This window comes from Caretta caretta, chromosome 5, assembly GCF_965140235.1.
Source record: "Caretta caretta isolate rCarCar2 chromosome 5, rCarCar1.hap1, whole genome shotgun sequence".
NCBI lineage: Eukaryota > Metazoa > Chordata > Testudines > Cheloniidae > Caretta > Caretta caretta.
The window spans coordinates 93,062,933-93,084,884 of record NC_134210.1 but is presented as its reverse complement, the minus strand read 5'-3'; the positions used below and the strand labels follow the sequence as shown (position 1 = coordinate 93,084,884).

The 21,952-nt window shown below is 44.8% G+C and overlaps 1 long non-coding RNA gene across 1 annotated transcript; it reads left to right on the top strand.

Annotated features, from left to right (window-relative positions):
- Positions 1–5,944: 5,944 nt before the first annotated feature.
- LOC142072028 (uncharacterized) lies at positions 5,945–8,607 on the top strand. The gene is made up of 3 exons (XR_012668308.1): positions 5,945–6,025; positions 6,894–7,010; positions 8,158–8,607. It is a non-coding gene; the product is annotated as an uncharacterized LOC142072028 (long non-coding RNA).
- The last annotated feature ends 13,345 nt before the right edge of the window (positions 8,608–21,952 follow it).

Below are 21,952 nucleotides of genomic sequence, written 5' to 3'. Positions count from 1 at the left end.
TGCCTGAGGCCCCGCCCCTTCCGTGACTTCCTGCCAGAACACCCCCCCCCCCCCGCCCCAGCCACTGGCCCCTGCCCTGGCTAGTGCCGCCAGCCCCAGAAGGGCGGGTGGCGTGGCCGGAGCTGGGGCCACCCCACAGGGAGACTGGAGCTGCATCTAGCAGGAAGGGCAAGCCTAGGGGCAGAGCATGGGTGGGGCTACGCCTGGCTGTTTGGGGAAGTATGGCCTCTTCCAGCCTAAGATACCCACCACCCATAATCTTGAGAAAACAAGACAGAGGGGACCGAATAACAGTCCTCAGATATGTTAAGGGCTGTTTGAAGGAGGACTGATCAATTGTCCCCACTATCCACTGAAGGTAGGACAAGAAATAATAGGCTTAGTCTGCAAAGAGATTTAGGTTAGATATTAGGAAAAACTTTCTACAATGGTAGGTAAGCTCTAGAATAGGCTCACAAGAGAGGCTATGGGTATGTCTACATTACTTGCCAGATCGGTGGGCAGCGATCAATCCGGCAGGGGTCGATTTACCACATCTCAACTAGATGTGGTAAGTCGACCCCCACACGCTCTCCCCATCAACTCACGTACTCCACTGCCACGAGAGGCGCAGGTGGAGTCAACAGGGAAGCAGCAGCAGTCGACTCACCACGTGAAGACACCATGGTAAGTAAGTCTACTTCAGCTAGATTATTCATGTAGCTGAAGTTGTGTAACTCAGATCGATCCCCCTAGTGCATACCAGGCCTATGAAATCCTTATCATTGGGGTTTAAGAACAGGTTACAGAAACTGTCAGGGATGGTCTATGTTTACCTGTATAAGGAATAGTGATAAACAAACCGTTTTCATGTATCCTGAAATGGGAAAGAGTTCTCCCTCTCTCAGAGCTCCATCAGTATTTCAAATACTGTGTATGAAATATATATTTGTGAGCACTTTCATAGTACTTACCACTGCAGTAACTGAAAAAATCTCACAGGAGTAAAGATACATAATTTAATTCAAGTGGTAAAACTCCTATGGACTTCAACGAGAACAGAATTGGGCCAACACTGAGTGTTTTGAAATGTGCTTTTAGTCATATCCTGGAGCAGCTATAGGAAAGTTTGAGTTTTTGGAGTTTGATTTTTAATCTTTTATTAAAAGGTTATAGATTCATTGAATTTAAGGAGAATGCCATGAAGAATAAATAGAAGCTTATAAAGTATCATAACAATAATGCCACACAAAACACAAAAAGTGAAACATGATTTCCATGTTTGTATTTAAGTGCAGATTTAGTGAGTCAAATACATTCTTGGTATAATTCCACTGAAGCCAAGGGAGTTACATCAGTGATATTTCTGTCCCACTCTTATCCTTATAGAGAGAGAGCACGAGCTAGAGTCCTGGAATTAAATCCTATCACTGAGAGTTTTGCATAAAATGCATGCCCAAAATTTGTCCTCAGAAACTTTGTGTGCACACACACCTGGGATGTGAGCATGGAGGTACCTGTTACAATTCATCTGCTCTGTCAATTTTTTTTTTTTGGGGGGGGGACTGGCAGAATATTTGCCTGGTCACATAAGAGGAAGGTGGAGTAAAGTTAACGGCTTGGTGGTACATGCTTGCAACAAGAGCTCAAAGTCTGATAACAAAATGGATTTCTTTAATAAGACCCCTATTCAGGGGAACATGATTCAGGATCTTAAGGAGAGGAGAAAAAGGGACCTTCCCCTTGAGCAGCCTGTGTCATTTGAGTCCCACTCATGTCAAGTCAATGTCCACAAACCAAACAAGCCTACCACCTAGCGTGTGTTATCACAGTATAGTCAAACACAGAAGCTGGGCTTTTAAACACTCTTGCAGCCAACAATTTGTAGCTGACAGCTACGTTTGTGGCAGGAGATATTAAAGAATATATAAGAGGCATTTAGACTTGTAAACCTTGACAGTGTCTGATCTGTATCCAGAGAATTTTATAAGAGTTACTATCAGCTTGAATTTTTTTTAAAATACATTATAAACATATAATTGTATGCTCCAATTGTATATTCTGATAATTTTTAAAAATTCATTTAAAAAATTGTATAAGGGTTTTTCCTGCACTCATGTTGCTATTTATCAGGGTCTTTTATACAGCTAAAGGCCAGAAGGCACCATCATCTAGTCTGACCTCCTGTTTTCACAGTCAATTACATGTCACCCAGATACCCTATAATGAGCCCACTGACTTTAGTTGGACCAAAGTATTTCAGTCCTCAGAAAAGCTAAACTGTTGTGTGCAACAGGCAGACAACAGAAGACACCACATTTCTCTTGAACTTTTTATGCATGTGCGTAACGCAAATGGAGTCAAAGTTAAGCATATGCAGAATCAGAGTCTGACTATGCAGGGAAAATAGGATGTGACCAGACACAAAATGCTATCAAATGCCTCAAGCAAGCAGACTTTAAACATAATTTTTGCTAACTTTTCAGTAGTAGTAATCTTAGATGTTACTTTCAGGTCTAACATTTTAAAATATAAATCTCCCCTCCCCATTGCTGGTCTCTACCACAGAGATAGCTAGATTTCACTAGGGCTTTGAGAGCCTGTGACAGGGAAAAGTCCTGCCCATCTTCTACTCAGTCTACACAGACTGTTTGAAGACCGTCATTTGTTAACCACCACCACAGTTTATATACATTGCCATTTCCACCATACATCTCATTTATAGCACCAGTTTCTCCTCTCAATAGAGAGAGGAGGAAAGATCTCTCCACTCAGAGATTCTTTTTGTTTCTGGCTCCACAAGCCTGCCTCTCCCCTAGCACTTCTTTCCTATGCCTTGTTTTACCCTCTGCATTAATGGGATAATCGGCTCTTTAGTCCTTACTAGCCCATTCTAATCCACTAGATTGGAAAGAGTCAGGTATGGGGGAAGAATGGGGAATTAATTGTTTAATTTATCAGAGTGCTGGCTCAGCTACTGGTTCCCAGTGCTCTGCCACAGAGCCTTCAAAATGGGTGGTGTTATATCAATGTAAACTATTATTATACTAAGCAATGCTGAAATACATCATTGCATAAGTTCTCAGGCATGGCTGTTAGGAGGAAGACAAAAGAGAAAAGATTAAACAATAACTTTGTTGCAGAACCTGTATTACAGTTGGAGGAAGGAGACTTTTAAAAATGAAAAAGTAACCTCTTTGAGGCTGATCTTGTGTATATTGTGATTACGTCAGTATAAAACCCCATTGGCCTCATCCTCAGCTGCACTCAGTATCTGCTGGATGCAGCTGAAGCATCGCATTAGTTTGTAGCTCCCTGAGCTTAGGACCTGATTTAGCCCCTGCTATATTTTTAAAGTAGCTTAGACATTGCTCTAAATTACACAACTGGCTGTGGCACCCCCAAAGGGCCAGCCACAAGTTGCCAGAGTGCAGCATATTCTAGGCATGTCTCCCTGTCCCCCCACCACAGCCCTTATACTGGCAGCTGCAGAGGACACAGGCCATACCAGGGGAATCCCCAAGTAGAGTGAGCTAGATGCTCACCAGCCCCTTTGCTGGACAGAAACAGCACAAGATCAGAGCTAGTCTGAGACTACTGACTTCAGAGTCACTTCTAATTGGCTGATTCAGCAGAGATCAAAATCATGCCCTTTATCACTATTCAGTTATTGTTCTCATGTTTCAATTTATTCTGTTAAAGATTGTGTTGTCTTTTTATCCCAGCACAGTGAGAAGCAGGAAATTATGTTACATGACCAGGAGCTCTGATAAAGATTTGTATTTTGTACAACTTCTGGTAGAAATAACTTATGAGGGTTCTTATACAAATGCCAGGTTTCAGAGTAGCAGCTGTGTTAGTCTGTATCCACAAAAAGAAAAGGAGTACTTGTGGCACCTTAGAGACTAACAAATTTGAGCATAAGCTTTTGTGAGCTTATGCTCAGACTAACAAATTTATTTAAGGTGCCACAAGTACTTCTTTTCTTTATACAAAAGGGTTTACTTTAATCAGTTCACATGGAGGAACTTTTCCTAGGCCGATACAAACTTTGATTTCTTAGGTTAATCACTTTTGGCCAGATTCTGTTATTAGTAACATTGATCTATAACTAACTTGACTAACATATGCGTAAGATTACACTGCTCTATACAATTAAACTCAATTCTAAATATAAAAGCCACTTTATTTTTAAATTCTGAGCAAGATAGTTGATCAGGTATTGAGAGAGTGTAGATACATTCAGAATATTAGCTTTCCTGGACACTGAAAAACATCTAAGCTTTATGGGCCAGATTCTGCTATATTGCACTGGTGTAAATCCAGAGTAATTGCATAGATGCTAACATAGTTATCCAGATTTAAATCAATCTGGGGTAGGCTCTGATTTGTGCTCCTCACCTTTAATGGGATTCAGTTACATAACTTATTTTCAGTTCTTAAACTTCAAGATCAAACTGATTATGCTTTATATCAGCAAGAAACAGCATTTATGGTTGTCACTCCTGTTTTTGTGACTAGTGGGCTGGAAAAAGAATAGCATAGGACTACAGGTGGCTAAGAGCTCATGTTTCAGTTTTTATTTGGATTGCCACATACAGTGTGCCCTGGAGGAATATACTACACTAAGAAAAATTGGATAAGGTAAAGACAAAGATATCAAATCTGAATCTCACATCTATTCGAGCAGTTTTAAATTTGGTCTATTGGCACAAGGCTGCCCTAAGCCTAGCAGATCCAGCAGGGGGCGGGATTCCCTCTACATAGGGAAATCCTCCACTGGGGTAGAGCTGCCATAAAGGGTCCTACATTGCCCTGCTTCTCCCACCCCCACCCCAGTGCTAGTATGGCCAAGGGAAAGAACTGTAGGCAGGGTATCCCTATGATCAGCAGTCCCTGAAGACTCTTAGAGTGGAGCACCCATGGGGAAAAATTAGAGTATTGAGTAAAAAAGGGAAGAAAAGCTCCAATGAGGCTTTAGAAGAAAGTCAGTAAATAAACTGCTTGATTAATGTGAAATTCAGCCACTTTAGACAAGAATTGTGTGAAGTCAAAGAAAAACCTGGTCCCTAAAAAAAAAAAATTTATAGGGAAGCTCTGATACTAAAGCTTGCAGATCCCCTATTCTCCTGGCCAAGGTGACAACAACCATGAAAGCCACTTTCATAGAAGGTGTAACAGAGAACAAGGTGCTAGTGACTCAAAGGGGCAACTCATCAACTTTGCTAGAACTAAGTTTAAATCCACTGTGGAAGCAGGCTATGACCCTATGGGTATAATCCGAGCAGACCCTTTAGCAATCTGATGGGCATAGGGTTGGAAAAAATTGATTGGTTATCCACAGGAGGGTGGAAAGCAGCCAAATGGACTTTGATGGAACTAAGAGCAAACCTTGTTGTTTCAGAAACAAAAGATAGTCCAAGATACAGCAAATTGGAGTTTGAGCTGGGGAGACCTCTTTATAATGGATCAAATGGAGAAGATCTTCCATTTAGCAAGGTAATTAGATCTACTTGAAGGCTTCCTACTTAGCAGCACTTCCTGCACTCCCTTAAAGCAAACATTTTCCCAGGTTGTTGCCATGAAGCATCCATGCTGTCAGGTGGAGGTCCCGAAAGCTGGGATGAAGAAGGTGGCCATGGTCCTTGGATATCACTGCAACATCTCTTGGGAATAGCAGCAGAGGTCTGACTGATTGGTTTTTGACTCCACTAACCCCTGTGTGGATAGGGCCATGCTGGGGCTATTAGAATAAGGTGAGTGGAATCTTGTTTGACTTTGGGAAGGAGCAGAACTGGAGGGAAAGCATACAGCAAGCCTTTTGATCAGGCTAGGAGGAAAGTGTCTGTCTGTGAACCTAGGCGGTTATCTGCTTGGGAACAAAAAGGATGACATTTTTTGTTTGGTTTTGTTGCAAACAGGTTTATTTGGGGAGTCCCCCACTACTAGAAAATGGACCTGGACACATCTGTCTGAAGAGATTACTCATGGTGACCTGAAACGACCTGCTCAGGTGGTCTGCCAGAGCGTTTTGCACTCCTAGAAGGTAAGCAGTTTTCAGGTTGATGGAATTGGTGATGCAGAAATTCTAAAGGAGGATTGACTCCTGGCATAAGTGCCCCCGACCCCTGCACACACCCTTGTTTGCTTACCTAGAACATGGCTGCCGTGTTATCAGATTACCAAAAAATTCCACCCTTTGATATGTGGAAAGAACACCATTCAAGCTAAATGGATGGCCCAAAGCACCCTGACATTGATATGGAGACTTAGATCCTGAGAAGACCAAAGGCCCTGAGTCTGAAGGGGACCCGAGTGAGCTCTCCAACCTAGATCTGATGCATCTGTGACTAGAGTGAGTGATTGTTGTGGCGGGGCAAAGGGGGTGCCCTCAAACACATCTGTAGGTTCCACCCCCCAGTCCAGGGAGGAGGAGACCTGAGCAGGTACTTAAACCACCAGGGCTGGCTCGAGCATTTTTGCTGCCCCAAGCAAAACAAAACAAGGCCGCCTGGACTGCTGAAACAAAAAAAAAGGCAGATGGAGTATCACCGAAACACTGCCCCAAGAATGGACGAAATGCCACCCTTTCACAGGGGCCACACCAGGCATGTGCTTCCTTAGCTGGTGCCTGGAGCAGCCCTGTGAACCACCATGTCCTTGTGACGATGGGCTGGTGAGTACACTAAGGCTAGCCCACGCTGTACTTCTGAGGTGTAGCCTGGCATGCTGCACCATATAAGTGCACACCGCTATGTGTCCTGGAAGTTTGAGGCAGTTCCAAAACATAGTGACAGGGTGTGCCTTTAGATCTAGAGCAGTGACCCGCTCGTTTGAATCCTCAGGTCCAGCAGGAAAGCCATAGTCTTTGTAGAGTCCAGGACTAACCCCAATGAATTCTACTCTTTGGGCAGGCATCAGGACAAATTTTTCAGTATTAAGAGCCCCTGTGCGTTGAAAGTGGACTGAATAGAGGCTATGCTGGAGAATACCTGAAACTTGGACCGGCCTCTCACTAGACAGTCATGCAGGTAAGGGAACAGACTTCTGACCTTTTGCAGGAATGCCACTACTACAACCATGCATTTCATGAATACGCAAGGGGCTGCTGATAGGCCAAAAGGCAGTACTGCAAATTGGTAAAGGGATCCATTGACTATGAATCTGAGAAATTTTCTGTGGTTCTGGTGAACAGCCACATGAAAATAAGACTTCTTCTTGTGCTGGTGGGTGCTTGGGTCCCCCTCCCCCCCCCCCCCCCGACTCCACCCCTACTCCCCCATTCCAACCCCTTCCCTAAAGTCCCCACCCCAACTCCACCCCCTCCCTGCCCCCTATTAAACTCCTTCCCCAAATCCCCGCCTATTCCCTGCCTCCTCCCCTGAGCGTGCCACATTCCAGCTCCTCCCCACTACCTCCCAGAGCTTGCTACAGCTGTTTGGTGGCAACAAGCACTGGGGAGGGAGGGAAGAGTGGAGACATGGTGCGCTGGGAGGAGGCAGAGGTGAGGCAGGGGTAGCTTGGCTGCCGGTAGGTGCAGAGCAGCCACTAATTTTTCCCTGTAGTTGCTCCAGCCCCAGAGCACCCATGGAGTCGGTGCCTATGAATAAGCATCCCTTAAGTTGAGAGCAGCATACCAGTCCCCAGGATCTGAGAAAAGGAGAGACAATATAGTAACCATCTGGCATTTTGTTTTCTTTAAGAACTTGTTTAAGATCTAAAATACGCCTGAGACCCCTCCCCCTTCTGGATCAGGAAGTAAAAGAAATAAAACCTTTTCCCTCTGAATGACATGGGAACTTCCTGTATGACCCCCATGAGGAGGAGCGACTTGACCTCCTGAAGTAGCACGCTCTCATGAGAGTAGTCCCTTAAGAGAGACAGGGAAGGGGGTGTAAATTGGGGATAGAAATAAATTGAAGGGGTATGCAAGTTCCACCATGCTTAAGACCCACTGATCCATGGTGATGTGGGTCCAAGCACTTAGAAAGTGGAACGGGTGGTTGGCAAAAATTGGGGTGGGGGAAAGATGGTATTCTGGTAAGTGGTAGACTGCTCTTGACCAACTGGTCAGAATGATAGTTTAGAGGACCCAGTTTGCCTAAAAGAACTGTTAGCTGCACAAGAGATAGGAGGAGGAAGATATTGCTTGTAACCCCTGCCCCTCTTTTTGGGCAGGTTCTGGGAACACAGCAAAAAAGGCTGAAACCATTGGGACTGCTGTGGGCAGAACAGCTTTCTTATTGCTGCTTGTGTATAAATCCCCAGAGATTTAACAATTCAAGGGTGATCCTTAAGACTATGAACCTGCTCATCTAGCTTATTAGAAAAGAGCGAGTGGCCTTCAGATGGGAGTCTTGAATGGTTTATTGCACATCGAGGGGAAGACCTGATGACTACAGCCAAGATGAACACCGCATAGTGATGGCAGAAGTCTTAACTTGAGCCACAGAGTCTGCTGCATCCAGGCATGCTTGCAATGCTGTTTTAGCAATTAATTTGCCCTCCTCCACCACAGCAGCAAATTCTTGTTTGCCTCAACAGGAAGCTTGTCTTTGAACTTCAGGATATTATCCCATAGGCTGAACTCGTATCGACCCACAGAGCTTGCTGCTTCATGATCCTCAGCTGTAAACCTCCTGTGGAATAAAGTTTCCTGCCAAACAAGTCTAGCTTTTTTGCTTCTCTTCTTTTGGGGTAGAGGCCTGATGTCTAAGTCCCTCTTTTTCATTAGCAGCAGCAACTACCAGGAAGTCTGGAAGAAGGTGGTTATACAAGTGCTCAAATCCCTGTGAAGCGACAGAATGTCTTCTCCCCATCCTTTTAGTAGTGGAGACTGACATATCAAGATACAATTCAGACTACTGAGGGGCTGTGTCACTCATGCTCTTCAACCTTGGGTGCCTTTCAATGCCTTGCTGAAGTAGCTCCCACCTGGGCTCCTCATAAACATCCTTCCAGCATGCAAGCCACTCCCTGAGTGTCTCTCTATAATAGAAGCCTGCCAGTTACACTCTGGCTCTCAGCCTTGGTTAACTGCAGAATGACCCCAATGCATTCCCAGTCCTGGATTTTCCCCTGGAAATGTATGTTCTGTACTACCCAGCCCTCTCCTTGAGGATACAAATATATTAAGTGTTATTCCTTAAAGAGAATATGCCATTTTATTACCTTTTAAGGTAATAACCCAGACATTCACTTAAGCACACTGGATTAAACAAGTTTATAACTACAAAAAGATAAATTTAAGAGAGTACAAGATTTTAAATGGGTACAAGTAATGAGTAATAAAAGTCAGGGATGGTTACAAGAAAAATTAAGATAAAATGTTTACTAGTGCCTAACAAACTATGTTAGAGTCAAGAAAAATTTTCTCACCACATGCATCCAGCAACATTCCTGACCTGATGGGGACTACTGACCAAACTCTTCCCCCCCGTCCAATGGCTCTTTTCCTTTGTCTGCCTGTCTCCAGCATCACACCTAAGAAGGGAGGAGATCCCTTGGGGGTGTTTGTCCCCTCTTTTTATAGTTTCAGTCCCCCTCTTGAAAAAGATTTCCAACGGAGAACCAGGAGACAGTATATGTGGAAGGATATTCCCTGCTGGGTTATTTTATCTGTTTGAACTTCCTTTGTTTTCCCTTCTTGCTCGATGACTCTGTTTACTGCTTAAATGATAGTTAAGGGAAACATACACCCCTTCGTTCAAAGCAGACATGTCTTCTGCCTAGGCAAGGTTGTGGCTTTTGGAACACGTGTTAACATATCCTACAAGAATATCTTGTAACTTCACATACAGTGTTGCCACTCATTTTCTCAAGACAATACTGACAAGCAAATTATGACTTTTCAAATGATACTTCACAAGATTATTACAGTAGTGTTCAGGGTATGAATACAGGGGTGTATTCAGTCAGAGGCAGTGAAGATAAAGTTTTCCATAACACTTTGACAGGTTCAAGGGTAGCTCATTAATAGGGAGAGCTATCCTAGAGGATCCTGCAGGGGCTAGAATGTACACAAGCCTGTGTGACCTTTCCTGCATCTCTTCTGGGTTGGATATCCAGAGCTGCAGCCACCCTCCTCAACAAGTCTTGATGAGCTCTGAAATCATCAGGAGGGGGAAAAAAGTAGGCTCAGGCCTGGTCTACATGAGAAAATTAAGTTGGTTTAACTACATCACTCAGGGGAGTGAAATATCCAAACCCTTGAGAGTCATAGTAAAGCCTACCTAAGCCCCAGTGTTGACAGCGCTGCCTATTGGGGAGGTGGATTAATGCGCCAGTGGGAGCAGTGCAGCTGTAGCATTTTAAGTGTAGACAAGCCTTCAGTCACTACTGCATCATCAGGGGAAGAAGAAGAAGAGACTATGAATTGTAGAGGAGGACCCTCCTCTAGTTCCTCCACAGGAGAGTCCTGAGCACGCAGTTTCCTCTGCACTGTAACAGTACTGGTACTGGAGGAGAGAAGACTGAGACCTTGCTGTGGATGCTCCTGGTGTTGAGCTAATGTCAAAAGAGCGGGAAGGGAGCAGAGAGGTTCTAGAACATGGAGGGAAACCCCAAGGGGTCCAAAAGACCCATTGATATGGAGGCAGGACCCAGCTATGTGAAGGGCATTGGTCCTTAGAGTGCTGTGGCCATGGCCGTTATCAACAGTGGGCAGGCATCCCACTGGGGCTTCTGGAAAGGACTGGGTTGAGACACATATGGTCCTACCTCAGGATCTGATGAGGAATCTGCTTCCTCAGACCGGGGGGGGAGCTGACCCCCAACAATACCCTCCATTAAGTCTGGAGCTGGGTGCACCAGCGAGATCATCACTGGCTTCCCTCTAGATGGAGCTATAGAAGCCACTGGTACAGAACAGCGCTCTAGGGCTGGAGCCAGGACTCTGGGAGCATACACTTCCAATCCTGGTACCAGGCAAGATTCCTGGACAGCACGGGAAGCTGGCACTGACTGGTTAAGCAACTCTCTGGTTGCCTCAAAATCCTCAGGTGCAGACAGCACTGAAAAGGGCTCCTGAGTATGAGGTACCAACAGGTGTGCCAGTCCTTCAGTGATTGGTCTCAGACCCTTCTTGGGCTTCCGAATCACTCCTGGCTTACAGACTGTGTCTGAGGGTGTCTTTTGTTTGAGCACACTGAGTCCTGGCCTTTACTCAATGCCTTCACCGTAGACTTCAAAGGTCCCAGTACCGAGTCCTTGGGAGACTTATGTTGTCTCTTTTTAGGGACTGGCAACAAGGATCTGCCTCGGGACCCAGTCAGAACAGGGGGAATGTTCCTAACTTATTTGGACATGCTTGGTACCTGTTCTGAGTGGAAAGGGTCTAATGGCAGGGGAAGTGCAGACTCCATAAGCAGGTGCCCTGTCTTTTCAAATGGGGTTTAAACCTTCTATGAAGGACATTTGTCACTCACATTTGCCTCTCCCAGGCACTTAAGGCAGCTGGGGTTTGGGTTGCTCACTGGCATAGTCTTCTTACATGAGTCCCAGGCCTTGAAGCCAGGAGAATTAGGCGTTAGTCCAGTAATGAGCCCAGTATCCCACCAGGACACACAAACCCAATTCTAGAAAATTACTTATTCTTATATCTAAACACACTACACTAGACTAAGAACTAACTCTACAGCTACTATACACGCTAAACGAGGGAAAACTGGCAGATAAAGACTGGAGCTCTAACAGCTGCACTGGAAGTGAGGGGGGACGAGGGCAGTGCAGCCATTTATAGCTGGATACAGTGGTGTGAGGCACCAGAGGGCATTCACACTGTACTCTGTGGGAGAAAGTTTGACAACGTGCACTGGCCGCACACACCCCTAACATGGAATGGACATGTGCAATCACTTGGAGGAGGAGAACTAGTAAGTCAAGTTAAGAAACTTGTTAGTGCCTCAGCTCATAGGAGCTGACTTCCTCATAGATGCTCGACACCCACTCCACCCCTTCCCCCAAGCTTCCACCTTGCCTCTTCCCACCCCTGCTCATCCCCCTTTCCCCCCCAGCACCTCCTGCATGCCACTGAACAGCAGACAGCAATGCTCAGGAACTGCTGGGAGGGAGCAGGAGAAGTTGATCAGCAGGGCCACTGGCATGCGGGAGGTGCTGGAGGGCAAGGGGGAGGCACTGATCCACAGGGCTGCTGAGCATCCACTATTTTTTCCCTGTGGGTGCTCCAGCCCCAGAGATCCCATGGAGTCAGTGCCTATGCCTCAGCTCATCTACCTTCTGCATGCTACCTATTTCTTTTCCGTCACATTCCTATAAACAGAAGATTTCTCTGTCTAAGCAAAGGCTGCAGAGTAACTGCAACACGCTCCGTGGGCCTGCACTTTCAAAACACTTGGATATTGCAGCTAGTGCAGAATAAAGTGGCCAGCATATTAAGTAGTATATCTTGCAAAGAGCATATCATGGTAGTGCTCCATAATTTGGATTTGCTGTCAATAAATTTCCAGGCATTGGGTTTGACCTTTAAAGTGGTTTGGGACCTCTCTCTCCTTTTGAAACTGAAGCAGATCGGATTATCCAATGTGCTTGAACTATCAGCTCCCTAGTTTGTGTAAGAAGGAAGCAGATGGCAGCAGAGTATTATTGGTGAGGGGTCCTTTTTATTATTCATATTGTGGTAGGACCCAGTCAGGAATCAAAGCTCATAGTGCTAGGTACTGTACATTCTCTTCCTTTCTGGGCTTGCCAAAGCCCACATTTGGTGGCGCTTAGGGCACACTGTAAAACTCACCCCTTTTTCAGGGGTTTCTTAGTGTGTGGTGGGGAGGGAACAGATCTGGCGACGGTGAATATAAATGGAGGCCACTTCAGGTTTTGGTCAGGAGGTTTGCTTTAAAGTTTGATAGGATTATCTACAGAGTTATAGTGATGTGTAGCTTTCATATTCCTAGAGCTTAGGACAGATACCACTGGAAAGAAGGCAGTTTCTATACATCTAAAAATGTGTATTACTTCCAAAGAACTCAGGTGAGTGAATTTGACTAGTTCATCCTTTTTGGTGTGTGAGAGCGCCACAGCATCACCAAACAAATACATGCTGCATGCTATTTTACACGATTATCTCACCTGCCCTTAGAGAGCATGCCCTTCTTCAGTAGAGTCATAGACAACTGGAAACCCTATGGGAACCATATAACTAAATTTGCATGCCTCAACATGGCAAAATCCTTATGCTAAAAATAGGATTTAAAAAAAAAAGGACAACTGGTCCTTCGAAAACAGCTATCTAAAGAAATTATATAGCTGGCCTAGCCTCTACTGGACATATTTTTACATTTAAAGCTTTGCGGGTAAAATATAACATTCCTAGTAGTCTGATTATCAGATATTGACAATTCAGGGAACGTATCCAACCCTCAGTCAATAATTTTAATACTAACCAGGCTCACATATATAAAATGATGTATACAATGCCAATTTGGGCACTTGACTCTTTTAGTCACCTTTGAAAATCCCAGCCTTAATCAGCAGCCCTTCTCACACCCTCAATCCCCTAAAGAAGCAGTCGCTGTTGGTCATCATCAACAAAACTCAGTTAAACCATTTTAAGGGTAAAAAATGATTTGGGAAATGCTTGCTGTCATTTCCCTCCCCCCACTCCCAAATCATCTAGTGGGCAGAGAAAAGTTTGGAAGAATATTCACAGTACATATACATCAGTGTCTGTCAGTCAGTCTTGTTATTGCTTGCTTCTCAAAGCAGCATAGACAGTAGTTAAAATACTGAAACAGGGCTATTGCTGATGTGTCAGGCAGCATAAGGAACACTTGCTAATACACATCTTAATTGCTCCATCACTTATTTATTATAAAATAAAGTTATAGTCATTCCTCCAAACAAGTCTGTCATACAATTCACTCACCCATAGTGGCACCTCCTGCTGGCCATCCTCAAAATTAGCTCCACCAGGCTTGTACTTTCCCTGTGGTGGTGTCTTCCCCTATCTTGTCTCACTCTGCAGCCTTATTCACTCTCAGATCTACAATCTCTTCTTTGTGGCTTGGTCCTCTAGCCAGGTCACCTAGGTCCTCCCCTTCCAGTAACTTCAAAGTCCTTCCAGACCCACTGGCTAGCACTGCCAATACCTTTGCCATTTGCCAGTGGCTGGCAGGGGAACCCAGGCCTTCCCTCTATGCTGGGTAACAGGTTCTGGCCCAGGGATCCTATAACAAGCAGCCATGGTCCCTGTGCAATCTTACCTCTTACTGCTGTTTCCCTAGGCTTCTATACATCACTAGCTCCCACGCTCTCTGGGTTTGGGAGAGTCTAACTCCTTCCACTCAGGTAGCAACTGCAGCTTTTCCCAGCAGCAGCCTATGTCTACAGCCAGACAAGTCTGGCTTTATAAAGGACCCACCTGCTCCTGCACTGCTGAACCTGTTTTTAATTATCTGCCTCCAGCCTAAAGCGGCCCTGCTTGCAGCCTAATTAGCTGATTGGTCCCACCTGGCCTCATCCAGCTCTTGCTGGGCTAGTGTGGGGAGTCCATCCCATCACAAAGTCATAAAAACCTAAAACAAAATAATTATCCTTTTCCTTTAAGGCCCAAACATACTTACAACAGGGCTCCCCTGGGTTAAATTCCACAATAAGTATCTAAATTGGGGCTCTTTTCAGTCAAACCTCACAGGTAGACAGGAAAGCCCTGATTCTCTTCTCATTTCCAGGCTTCTCTCTTGCAACACATTCCTTTTGGGTCTATATGCCCCTACACATCAACTCAAAGCGGCACCAGACAAAGCAGCCGGAACAACAAATGCAAAACTTGCAGACATATCTCACTGTTACAATGATCAGCACCCTCCACAACACACATTTCAAGATCCATGAATCCTACCCTGCCTATCACAACTGGTGGTGTGCCTCATCCAGTGCCAATAACAACTATGTGGGTGAAACCAGCCAATCACTATGCTCTCAAATGAACTCACACAGGAAAATGATAAAAGACAAAATCACCCTATCACCTGTGAGTGAACACTTTTCACAAAGTGGTCACCTCATATCTGACTTATCAGTCCTCATCCTCAAAGGAAACCTGCATAACACTTTCAAAAGACAAGCCTTGGAGCTTAAATTCCTAACTTTGCTAGACACTAAAAATCACGGTCCTAATAAAGACACTCGATTTATGGTTTATTACAACAATCTGTAACCCCTAACCCCCCTTTTTATCCTATGAGCCCCTTCATCTTGAATGATGCCTTAGAATATGTGCTTAGAATACTTATGGTAAACTATCTGTTCACCTTCGTATTTAGCTGTTTGTGACATTCTATACCTTGGGGGAGTGTGCTGTAACCCCCATATTCCTCATTTTCATATAATCGTGATCTTACAGATAAAACATGCCTTGTAAGGTATCAGGAGAAAGGTTATGATCTGCTGAAAGTCATTTCTCTATCCATATAGAATCATAGAATCATAGAATATCAGGGTTGGAAGGGACCCCAGAAGGTCATCTAGTCCAACCCCCTGCTCGAAGCAGGACCAATTCCCAGTTAAATCATCCCAGCCAGGGCTTTGTCAAGCCTGACCTTAAAAACCTCTAAGGAAGGAGATTCTACCACCTCCCTAGGTAACGCATTCCAGTGTTTCACCACCCTCATAGTGAAAAAGTTTTTCCTAATATCCAATCTAAACCTCCCCCACTGCAACTTGAGACCATTACTCCTCATTCTGTCATCTGCTACCATTGAGAACAGTCTAGAGCCATCCTCTTTGGAACCCCCTTTCAGGTAGTTGAAAGCAGCTATCAAATCCCCCCTCATTCTTCTCTTCTGCAGACTAAACAATCCCAGCTCCCTCAGCCTCTCCTCATAAATCATGTGTTCTAGACCCTAATCATTTTTGTTGCCCTTCGCTGGACTCTCTCCAATTTATCCACATCCTTCTTGTAGTGTGGGGCCCAAAACTGGACACAGTACTCCAGATGAGGCCTCACCAATGTCGAATAGAGGGGAACGATCACGTCCCTCGATCTGCTCGCTATGCCCCTACTTATACATCCCAAAATGCCATTGGCCTTCTTGGCAACAAGGGCACACTGCTGACTCATATCCAGCTTCTCGTCCACTGTCACCCCTAGGTCCTTTTCCGCAGAACTGCTGCCTAGCCATTCGGCCCCTAGTCTGTAGCGGTGCATTGGATTCTTCCGTCCTAAGTGCAGGACCCTGCACTTATCCTTATTGAACCTCATCAGATTTCTTTTGGCCCAATCCTCCAATTTGTCTAGGTCCTTCTGTATCCTATCCCTCCCCTCCAGCGTATCTACCACTCCTCCCAGTTTAGTATCATCCGCAAATTTGCTGAGAGTGCAATCTACACCATCCTCCAGATCATTTATGAAGATATTGAACAAAACCGGCCCCAGGACCGACCCCTGGGGGCCCTGGGGCACTCCACTTGACACCGGCTGCCAACTAGACATGGAGCCATTGATCACTACCCGTTGAGCCCGACAATCTAGCCAGCTTTCTACCCACCTTGTAGTGCATTCATCCAGCCCATACTTCCTTAACTTGCTGACAAGAATACTGTGGGAGACCGTGTCAAAAGCTTTGCTAAAGTCAAGAAACAATACATCCACTGCTTTCCCTTCATCCACAGAACCAGTAATCTCATCATAGAAGGCGATTAGATTGGTCAGGCATGACCTTCCCTTGGTGAATCCATGCTGGCTGTTCCTGATCACTTTCCCCTCATGCAAGTGCTTCAGGATTGATTCTTTGAGGACCTGCTCCATGATTTTTCCAGGGACTGAGGTAAGGCTGACTGGCCTGTAGTTCCCAGGATCCTCCTTCTTCCCTTTTTTAAAGATTGGCACTACATTAGCCTTTTTCCAGTCATCTGGGACTTCCCCCGTTCACTACGAGTTTTCAAAGATAATGGCCAATGGCTCTGCAATCACAGCCGCCAATTCCTTCAGCACTCTCGGATGCAACTCATCCGGCCCCATGGACTTGTGCACGTCCAGCTTTTCTAAATAGTCCCTAACCACCTCTATCTCCACAGAGGGCTGGCCATCTCTTCCCCATTTTGTGATGCCCAGCGCAGCAGTCTGGGAGCTGACCTTGTTAGTGAAGACAGAGGCAAAAAAAGCATTGAGTACATTAGCTTTTTCCACATCCTCTGTCACTAGGTTGCCTCCCTCATTCAGTAAGGGGCCCACACTTTCCTTGGCTTTCTTCTTGTTGCCAACATACCTGAAGAAACCCTTCTTGTTACTCTTGACATCTCTTGCTAGCTGCAGCTCCAGGTGCGATTTGGCCCTCCTGATATCATTCCTACATGCCAGAGCAATATTTTTATACTCTTCCCTGGTCATATGTCCAACCTTCCACTTCTTGTAAGCTTCTTTTTTATGTTTAAGATCCGCTAGGATTTCACCATTAAGCCAAGCTGGTCGCCTGCCATATTTACTATTCTTTCGACACATTGGGATGGTTTGTCCCTGAAACCTCAACAGGGATTCCTTGAAATACAGCCAGCTCTCCTGGACTCCTTTCCCCTTCATGTTAGTCCCCCAGGGGATCCTGGCCATCCGTTCCCTGAGGGAGTCGAAGTCTGCTTTCCTGAAGTCCAGGGTCCGTATCCTGCTGCTTACCTTTCTTCCCTGCGTCAGGATCCTGAACTCAACCAACTCATGGTCACTGCCTCCCAGATTCCCATCCACTTTTGCTTCCCCCACTAATTCTACCCGGTTTGTGAGCAGCAGGTCAAGAAAAGCGCCCCCCCTAGTTGGCTCCTCTAGCACTTGCGCCAGGAAATTGTCCCCTACGCTTTCCAAAAACTTCCTGGATTGTCTATGCACTGCTGTATTGCTCTCCCAGCAGATATCAGGAAAATTAAAGTCACCCATGAGAATCAGGGCATGCGATCTAGTAGCTTCCGTGAGCTGCCGGAAGAAAGCCTCATCTACCTCATCCCCCTGGTCCGGTGGTCTATAGCAGACTCCCACTACTACATCACTCTTGTTGCACACACTTCTAAACTTAATCCAGAGACACTCAGGTTTTTCTACAGTTTCGTACCGGAGCTCTGAGCAGTCATACTGCTCCCTTACATACAGTGCTACTCCCCCACCTTTTCTGCCCTGCCTGTCCTTCCTGAACAGTTTATAACCATCCATGACAGTACTCCAGTCATGTGAGTTATCCCACCAAGTCTCTGTTATTCCAATCACATCATAGTTCCTTGACATCACCAGGACCTCCAGTTCTCCCTGCTTGTTTCCAAGGCTTTGTGCATTCGTATATAAGCACTTGAGATAACCTGTTGATCGCCCCTCATTCCCAGTATGAGGCAGGAGCCCTCCCCTCACAGACATTCCTGCCTGTGCTTCCTCCCGGTATCCCGCTTTCCCACTTACCTCAGGGCTTTGGTCTCCTTCCCCCGGTGAACCTAGTTTAAAGCCCTCCTCACTAGGTTAGCCAGCCTGCTGGCAAAGATGCTCTTCCCTCTCTTCGTAAGATGGAGCCTGTCTCTGCCCAGCACTCCTCCTTCATGGAACACCATCCCATGGTCAAAGAATCCAAAGCCTTCTCTCCGATACCACCTGCGTAGCCATTCGTTGACTTCGACGATTCGACGGCCCCTACCCAGGCCTTTTCCTTCCACGGGAAGGACGGACGAGAACACCACTTGCGCCTCGAACTCCTTTATCCTTCTTCCCAGGGATATATGTGTATCATTAATGCATATGAAGTTATGAGAATTGTGTACTACGGTTGTCACTAAAACATGCTGTAAGTTGGGGGAATCAGCCAGATATTAGCTCCCCAGAGGCAACAGCAAGGAAAGTAACCAACGCCCAGGTGGGAGGCAAACAACCCATCAACAGCCATTGTCCAGCAAGGGAGCTACAATGCAATGACTCATCTGCATGAGGCCACAGCAGGGGAATTGCTCATCCTTGCTTGGAGAGACTCAGTGATGCTCACCTGACACTGAAGTGGGGGGCAAATCCAAGGGGAAGGAAAGGTCATGATAAAAGGAAGAGACATTTGCCATATTCTTCCACCTACATCTACAGACATCACCACCAAGCAACTGAAGCACTGATTAAAGGAGAGAGCCTGGCTGAAGAGTAACCAGCCAGCCTGTGGTGAGAGCATCTAAGTTTGTAAGGGCACTGAAAGTGTTAAGATCAGCTTAAAATGCATTTTGTTTTTATTTCATTTGACCAAATCTGACTTCTTATGCTTTGACTTATAATCACTTAAAATCTATCTTTATAGTTAATAAATCTGTTTGTTTATTCTACCTGAAGCAGTGTGTTTGGTTTGAAGTGTGTCAGAGGCTCCCCTTTGGAGTACAAGCCTGGTACATATCAAGTTCTTTGTTAAATTGACAAACTCATATAAACTTGCAGCATCCAGTGGGCATAACTGGACACTGCAAGACGGAGGTTCCTTGGGTTGTGTCTGGGACCGGAGATATTGGCTAGTGTCATTCGCTTGCAAGTAGCTGGGAGCAGCTTACATGTCAGACGCTGTGTGTGAACAGCCCAGGAGTGGGGTTTCTCACAGCAGAGCAGAGTAAGGCTGGCTCCCAGAGTCAGGGATTGGAGTGGCCTAGCAGATCACCAGTCCGGATGACACCAGAGGGGAACGTCACACTGACACTCTGAGTACCTTTCCCAGACCTGAATAAGAAGTCTGTGTCGCTTGAAATCTTCTCTCTCTTATTAACCAACTTCTGTTGATTAAAGATATTACTTCACCCACCTTGTCTCTCAAGGAATCATTTGTCTGTTATGAATGATGCTATCACTTTCAAGGAAAATGTTATTGTTGTTTTGTTGTTTGTTTCACAGTAGCAAAACTGGAGCTGGACTCAAAGCCCCCTTCCCTCTCCCTAGGCCTAATTATTTTGCATAGATATATCCTGTAAACAGCAGCTAGATCTAAGAGTTAAGTCAGAAAATATGTTGGATCATATTAAAGAAGTTCTGTATTAAAATCACAAATGACTTTGATTCCCCATTGTTTAAATTCCAGGGTATTATTAATTAAGAGGTCTCTTGGTTTTTGGTACTGTTTCTCTCCCTCTATGTGTGAAACTTGCAAGCTGCTAATTGTGTTAGTAGGTGCTAAGTCAGAGTCTGTTCTCAAAGCAATTCTTTGTAACAACAACTACTCACACAGAGAGAGACTCAAAGCAATACTCTGTAACAATAGAAACAGCATCCAGAGACTCCCTGCCCTTTTGTTGTATTCAACTCGCTTTGTTAACAATTGTGATTAAAATAGAGATGGAGGATGTTTGTGGATGGATGGTTGGTGTGGATAATAACTGAATGATCAGGGAGGTGCCAACCTAAGAATCCAGTGTCCATCGGCTGAAGAAGGCATCAAGTGGAAATAACCAGAGGACCCTCGGAGGGCAGACTGGAATCCACGCAACAGCCTCAAGAATGGGAGAACCAAAGAACAAGATAACATCTGGCAGCACGGAGCCGTCAGGAATGTGCCATCTGCTGATTGATTCAGCAACAGCATGATGAATCAATTCCCACAGACTGGCATAGGAAGAAATTCCAATAAAAATGGACTCTAGAAAGTGAGAACTTTGGGGTCTGATTCTGCAAACCAACTTCCAGGAGCATCAGATGTGCATCTGACAAGGCCCTGCTCCCTCCTCATGTCCAGGCAACCTGGCCAGTGGCCTGGCATGAGCAATTCTAAGGCTGGTAACTATGATAACAACCTTGTAGAACCTGTGTGTGTGTGTGTGAATAAATATGAGATTGAATGGAATGTTATAGCTATAACTAACTGCTTACCATGCTTCTTTCTGTATTCACAATAAATGTGGTATTTTGCCTTTTCCCCTTTAATAAGATCCTGCTGGTTTTTATTTTATTGGTATAACAACACTGACGCCCCAAATCCTGCAAGTGGCTTCATGCAGGCAGACTCCTGTAATGTAATTGTGGCTCTGTGTAGGTACAGAGATCTGCTCACAAGAGGCCAGTTGCGGGATCAAGGGCTTAAGGCTTACCATTGGTACGCTCAGCTGCTTTAAAAACAAAAAACATCCTGCATCACAATTAACTATAAACACTTCTCCAAGATCTAATTGCCTACACATTAAACCAAACAGAATTGTAGGACTCCAAAAGGATTAGCTGGCAATTTCTAATGTTATAACAGCCACTATCTCCACATTCAAACCACTCTAAGACATTTATATGAAGCCTGTCAAAGTTAATTTTGAGTGACAGGTTTGAGATATATCTAAGAGATATCCAGCACTATTTTGAGTTTTGACCAATCACCTGGCCATCCACACATTGTGTGTATAAATGTGTATTTGTCTACTTCAGAGGTCATCAGCTCCTATGAACATAATAGACTCACATATGTGTTTCATATAGGGAAAGGCATACGCCATTTATAGGATTATCACCCTTTTGAATTTGCCATTTAAAGAGCAAGCGTCACAAGCCAGGGACCTCTATATTTTATACATAGGCTTGGAAGGATTAGAATTTTAATGTGGGCAAATGTCAATTTCACCAGACCAACAAACTGATAATCAAAATTGAAAGTGAAGCAAAGTGAGAAAAATGTTGCTTGAGAACTTATTAGAGTTTGATGTAAAGGTATTTATTTTGTTGTGAGGTTGCCAATTTGTGTTTTAACAGTTATAAAGCTTTAACTTATTGAATCTCAACAACCACTGTAATTAAATAATTGTCTGATCCCCACCCATAATTTCCTGCTATTGTAAAATTTTAAATTGACTAAAATGGAAAAAATACTTAAAAATAAACACGGCTGTTAGCTGTCAAAATGATAAAATAAACATTGACTTCCGCCAAGCCTATTTACAAGCATCAAATACAAGCAACAACTCAGGCCTGAAGGACCCTTGGAGGCAGAAGCCCAAACAGAAATTCCCCTGTGAAAAAAAAAAAGTAATAGCACATTTTTTTTTAAGTATATCA